This window comes from Capsicum annuum, chromosome 8 (genome assembly GCF_002878395.1).
Source record: "Capsicum annuum cultivar UCD-10X-F1 chromosome 8, UCD10Xv1.1, whole genome shotgun sequence".
Lineage (NCBI taxonomy): Eukaryota > Viridiplantae > Streptophyta > Magnoliopsida > Solanales > Solanaceae > Capsicum > Capsicum annuum.
In genome coordinates this window covers 133,562,521-133,569,275 of record NC_061118.1, presented here as the reverse complement: position 1 = coordinate 133,569,275, position 6,755 = coordinate 133,562,521, and the positions used below count along the sequence as shown (strand labels likewise).

Below are 6,755 nucleotides of genomic sequence, written 5' to 3'. Positions count from 1 at the left end.
TATACTGTTTTATGTAGTGTATTTTTTAAACCTCGTGTAGTTGGCATGAGTTTTCACCAGACCATATTATTTGAATAGTCAATTTTCTTTTACTTCTCAACTTCTGTAAGTTATAAATAGAGAAACAAACTTGTTTTAATAGAATAAGCAAAGTGTACCAAATCGTCTTAACACCTAGATTATCAGTTCATGTAATGTATAATTTAGGAAAAATTAATGACCTTTATCGAATTAGTAAACTTATAATCACCTCAAATATTAAGGCTCATGCACTTAGTATTAGAACTTCAACTTAGGACATTCAAGCACGCCTCAATGTATGTTGCAACTCACATTAAAGTGATTCACTTTCCGTATTTAAGAGTGACTAAAGTAATAGAAAATCAAGTTTAGCTTTTTATCCTTATTTCTTTAGTTCAAAAAATAGATCACTAAAGAGTTCACAAATATTAAATTTTTTTCAATTCCCTGCATATTAATCCTACTACTATTGTTCAATTTTTTTTCACTTCTATTTGTTGTTGTAGTTACAATTGTTTCACAGACTTTAAGCAACTTACCTGCACACCATACCGTGTCATCGTATACGCTATTTTTGATTTAATTTTCCTGTGGTGCAGGACACATCACCTTCATCAACGTAGCAGTGTTTCAGTCACCTCAGGCAACTTTACAACCGGTCTCTGAACTGAAGCATCAAAGAATGGAGTGCTTTTTGAGTAACTTTGACTACGACTCCAACAATAATAGTAAACACAATGCTTTGCACTGAAATAAAAGATCATTAACCATAAATGAAAGAGAGATTAATACAACATGATTTATATAGCTCTTTACTTACAGTACGTATAAATTTTATATAAGAACAATTCCCTCTCAATAACAATCTAGAGTTCTAGTTACTCTTATCTTTTATTGTTTTCGTTTCATTGTCGTACAACACATGGTCTAAATAGAAGTAAAATCAGATGCTAACATTCTCCACTGATTCGTATTTTATAAGTAAATTGTTTAATATAAGCTCCCGAGACATTAAAAAACATATAAATAGATTCATTTGTAATTGTCATTAAATTTAAAATAGATTATTCTGTAGGACGTAGAATACTTAACTCTGTGTCGAAGCACCTCATCATCATTGATTGTCCTCAATGAAAATGAATTTTCATTTTGCTGCAAGCAAAAACACCAATATCAAAAATGCAATTAAAGATAAGCACTAATATCAAGAAATTAAAGATATTTCAATGTACCCCAAAAAATAAATACTATTCTTTTTGGGGATATTAAAATGCAACGTCACTAACATAACGGTACTACGATTGTTTCAAATTGGATCTCTCCAAGTTTGAATAGACAATTTAATTAAGAAAGTAAGATATTTTTTTAAACAAAGTAGACCCTGCAACAGCAGGTAATTCTCAAAGGAGATGCTCATTATAACTCCAAGAATTATAATGATAAAAGTATTTTGACTAATCAGTATAGGAATTGTAATTGTAAACTATTTAATGATAATAAACCAAGAAAAAACAAACATCCTTGGATTCATCTCCGGCTGACTTCTACAGGAAATAAATCTAGTGTTAATATTTGCCATTTGTCAGTTGGTCCCATTCATGATTCAACATGGGTGCTCCCTCACTCCTTGCTCAAAGAAAAAAATTGTACACATATTTTTACGCCAATTACGTCAAGGGATTCCCTGAAGTCGGGAAGACTTATTGGGTTTGGAATTTTCTTGAAACAAAGTAAATCAGTTGTGAATGCTGTTATATCAAATTTCACGAGCCTAAGAATATTGGGTCTACATGACTTGGGAATCAATGAAGTGCTAGGTTCTGTGAGCATGCTGAAGCATCAAAGATACATCGACCTATCTGAGAATAATTTTGTGACTCCTCCAAAATCAATGAAAAAAATGCTGAATTTGCAAACTCTGAAGCTGTCTTATTATTTTGACCCTTGTGAACTGCCGGAAGATATTCACAAAATGGTAAACATATGACATCTAGATCTTGATGGTTGTTTGAATTTGTCCAAAATGCCATGAGGGACTGGACAATTAACTTCTCTTAGGACTTTATCTCAGTTTGTCATAGGTCAAGAAACCTCTACGAGTTCTAAAGCCAATGCAATTTTAACTGAGTTGAATGGTCTTGTCAAGCTCGAAGGAAAATTAACACTTAGAAATTTGGGCTGCATAGAGTGTTTATGTCCTAAAATTGATGTAGTAGTTCTAAGAATAAGGAATACTTACAATCACTGAGATTAGAATGGACAGAAGAAGTCGTCGGTGATGAATATAATGAGCTGCTGTTGGATAGCCTTCAACCACATGAAAATTTGAAGGTACTTTTCATAGAAAGACACAGAGGCCAAAGTTTCCCAAAATGGATGATGGGTATGCAAAAGTCTTTCACCATTTGGGTGTCTTCCTTCTCTCCAGTACCTTAAACTTGAAAGTTTGACCTTACTAGATTACATTGAACATGCTTCCTACAATGGATCTCAACTTGGAATGGAACCACAAAAAGGATCTTCAATGTATTTCCCATCATTGAAAGAATTGAAACATTGTAACTTGCCTTGCTTGAAAGGATGGTGGAAAAAGAAATAATGGCTGGGTGAATTATCGTCATTTCCTGAACAACTCCTACTTTCACCATTTCCTTCACTCTCCAAGCTGACCATCCAAGATTGCCTTTACTTGAGTTCATGCCAATTAACCCACATCTTAAGGAATTGAACTTCATCAGAGTTAGCAATAAACTTTTGCAACTAATGATCAAAAGCGTCCTAGAAAATAGGTTAGACTATGTCAATTTCTTCCGGCCATAGATTACTTTAACTTTATAAGCAAAGTCTTCTCTGCTTCTGCAACCTAGTTACTTGTTCATATTACAGTTTAAGACTTTTTTTTAAAATTATAAATATGGCATAATAGATTTTTTAATCCTCGCCTTCCCTCGTGGAAGACCCTCTTTGTTGACAATTCGAACAGGAGGACATTTCGTACCAAGGAAACAATCAACCTCTGCACCAAGACATTTAAGACCATCAACTAAATCACTAATTGGTCTCTCTCATCCGAGGAACTCCATTAAGTACAAACCTGAAAAAAGAGAACGAAATGTTAAAGATTGGTAACATTTTTTTAAATCAGTAAAAATACTTACCAATAAAGAAACATTGAGAAAGAAGTTACAACAATGTACATACAGTGGTATGCATCATACAAACTTTTCAAGATCTAGTAGACATCTAATCATTCATGCTCTCAAAACCTCACGTTGCTGACAAATACCTGACAAATTCCTGACAGGAACTCAAATTCAGTTATCTATGTAGAGAAAAGTTAGTCATAAATACTGCAAAGGCAATTCATGAAGTATGGTAGAATATCTTTAACAGAAATCAATCATTATACGTCAAAACCAAGCTAGTCAGGTCGACTTAATAAATAATCTCTAATAATTTCACTCTATTTAGGCCTGTTACATTCAAATAGTCTTTCACCTAAAACAGTAAAATGGAATTAAGGGATGCTATCAGACCTTGAATTTCCACCAGCTACAACAACCACTTCTGTTAGTGACCTCATTGCAGTTCCTGAATTTCCATGGAAAAGTCGAATTTCTTCCTTGGATTATTTACTAATAGGGAACATCCCACCACAACCTTCAACAACAACTCGTTCGTTTTCATTGTCATATTCTATTTACAGTTTCAAGGCACCAAGCATGTAATGAATATCATCACTACTAAGCAAATTGTCAACCACAGTTGTTCCCTGAAATTCAAATGCAAGTGACATTTAATGGCCACAAAATATTGTTGAGATATATCACGAAAATGATCAAGTAAAAGGTTCTATACGTACATTTCAATGTAATAATCGTCTTATGCAAAACTGCGAAAGAATGAAAAATGTGAACTTCCACAGCTTAAGGGAGTTCACAAAGTTGATCATGGGTTAAAGCTATTATGCTATATAAGTTGTTCAAACTTCCTTCAGCTTTAGAAAATATAATTCTAGTTGGTAAGAGCACTTTATACTTCAACTTAGGTGTTGCTACAACACACTCCCCACATTAACTTTCTCTAGAGAAAAGAAGAAGAGAAAACTACAAAGTTGAAGGAAAACACATAAAGCTAAGTGTTAAATGATAAACAATGACAAACTTCAATCATGAGTATGAAAAATATTCCTTTTTCTTTCTTTTTCCCCTTTTCATAATAAGAAGGCAAATCATACTATTTAGATAACAAGAACAACATACCCTGTGTAATCATACAAATGAGTCTGTTTGAGGGGGGTAGAGCATACAAAAACCTTATCACTACCCCGGGGAGGTAGAAGATTAAGAAATTTCTTTATTTTTAAAATTTTGTGCAATGTCAAAGTAGGCCAAACAAATTGAAACTGAGTACATTTTTACCTGGCATTTACCATATGTTCTACTGAGACTTGAAGGTACCAAACAAACAACATATAAATTTAAGATGCATCAAACATAATCAAGAATTTCATACAATTAGACAGTTAGTTAGTCAAGCATTACTGGAAATAGTCATAAACAAAATAGCAATCTACAATAGAAGTTTTTAGTTTACCTTTTTTTGGTTCAAAGTGCTACTTATCTTGTCTTCCTCTCCCTTTTATGACCTTAGATAATAAGGCATGAAGGTTGAGAATTAGTGTGGAAGGTTAGCAGTTAGCCGAATATAGTTTCCCGTCAAGTGGAAAAGGCAATAGTTAGCACCATGTCCTCTTCTCCTTGTTAGTAGTAACATTTTGTAATATCGTATACCTTAAAATCCAAGATTTTCAAAAATAATTATGTTAAATCAAAAATCCAAATCATAAATTGACTTGATATTTTGGAACACATTGAATTACACTACGTCAACTAATTAAATTGTAGCCTATGAATGTAACTCGATCGTTGAAGAATATAAAGTAATACATTGAGAGAATTCAAGAGTAAAAAATTCTAAAGATATATCCATCAAACTTACCTAGAAAATAATGAACTGGGTTCTCTATCATTTGGAGTAGAACAAGTATATTTCACTCTAAGATTCAGTAGACAAAACCAAGTTCCTGATGAATACTCAAGTGAATTTTCTTTGAGAGAAAGAACGGCAATCCAAATGGTTACGGGCCATTAATATTAAGTGGTTCGCGACCAATTATTACTCAAATCAGTACATAGTAATATACAATCATCCAAACAAATGTTGTAGGCAAACAATTTGTACCAAGAAACTTTTGTAGTAAATGCACCAATCCCACAGCCAAGGGTGTGGCCTCGCGGTCAATAAAATGGGCTGAGCACCATGATATCTCGGGTTCAATCCTATCAAAGAGACAACACTAAGTATTTCTTACCATTTAATCTAGCCTTGGACAGAGTTATAGGGCAATGTTGTTGGTGGAAGGGGGTTAGTATCTTATGAAATTGGTTGAGGTGCACACATATCATTCACATCCCAAACTATTTGTTGATAGCTATAATATTCATTCCTCAAATTGGCCCATTCCATTACAGTGATTAATAATAAAACCTAAAAATGTCACTTTATTTCACACATGTACATGATTACTCATGATCTTAGCTAAGAAAAACCATTATAGCAATAACAACTATGCTAAAATATTCATGAGACCGAATAAAAACATCAGCACATACAAAATTAAACATAAATCAAGTAGTTTTATTTTCAAGAATTTAATATCCGTAGGGTGGAGGCAACAGTTACCAGCCCTGACGCTAGAAGCAACAACTTTCTTTAATCCCTTTTTCTTAACGATGAAGCTAGCACCAATAAAGACACTTGAAGACAATGCAAGAACCAATCCTTTAATATTATTAGATGACATGCTTCTGTACATATCTTTCCAGCTCTGAGTAGTACTAACACCCACAAGCATCTACGCGATCAATAAACTCCCAATCCAGCAAAAAGAAAAAAAGCTTAAACCCTAAACCACAAGACTACTCCATCATACACCCATAATTCCAAATTACCACTTCAATGTCAACAAAGCAAAAAGATCCAGTTGAGTTTGGGTGGGTTGTGTGGCTTACAACATACACTGCAACAATTGTTGGCTGTAGTGTATAAAGAAGATCTGTGAAGGAATTGAAGATCTGTCGGTGGTGAAGTGAGATAAGAGAAGAGAAGAGGAAGAAATTGGAAAGTATAAAGAAATTTCGGAAAAGCAAAGCAAAGGAAAGAAGAGGAGAAAAAATTGCAAACCTGAAGATGCAATACAAACAAGCTAAGTAGGTTGGTGCAAACAATGATTCTAGAAAGTATTAGTAGAAAACACTAATTGTGGAGGGGGCACTGCCACATTGGAAGAAATTATTAAGAATAAGAAGATAAAATTACCCTTGGTCGTTCCATTAGTGATGTTTTTATATAGTAGAAATTATATTTTTACACCATATCTACCTCATGTACTGCTCCTACGTTCATGTATGCATTTATTTTACTTTTTATATACATAATGCTTGTTTTTAAACAAAAACAATGATTTTAGATTATTTTACTTTCTTTTTTCACAACTTAGTTGAAATCACATCCACTTAAATACTTTCAATATGCAATAACAAAGCAAATACTTTTTTTAAAATATTTTTTTAAAAGTAAATTTTAAAATTATCTCCACATAGGCTTTGAGGGGTACTTAACACCTTCCTCCTAGAGTAACCAAAATTCTTATTCAAATTTTTATATGTATT

The 6,755-nt window shown here is 33.1% G+C and overlaps 1 long non-coding RNA gene across 5 annotated transcripts; it reads right to left on the bottom strand.

Moving 5' to 3' along the window:
• Window positions 1–231: 231 nt before the first annotated feature.
• Window positions 232–6,390, bottom strand: LOC107842830. Of its 5 annotated transcripts, XR_001666128.2 has the most exons (6): window positions 5,767–6,390; window positions 4,618–4,814; window positions 3,558–3,793; window positions 3,223–3,318; window positions 2,261–3,115; window positions 232–1,173 (listed from the first exon to the last, which is right to left on the bottom strand). It is a non-coding gene; the product is annotated as an uncharacterized LOC107842830 (long non-coding RNA). The 5 variants fall into 5 exon arrangements; XR_007043518.1 differs by having other exon boundaries at window positions 3,223–3,307; window positions 4,618–6,389; XR_007043517.1 differs by having other exon boundaries at window positions 3,308–3,318; window positions 4,618–6,388.
• Window positions 6,391–6,755: the final 365 nt, after the last annotated feature.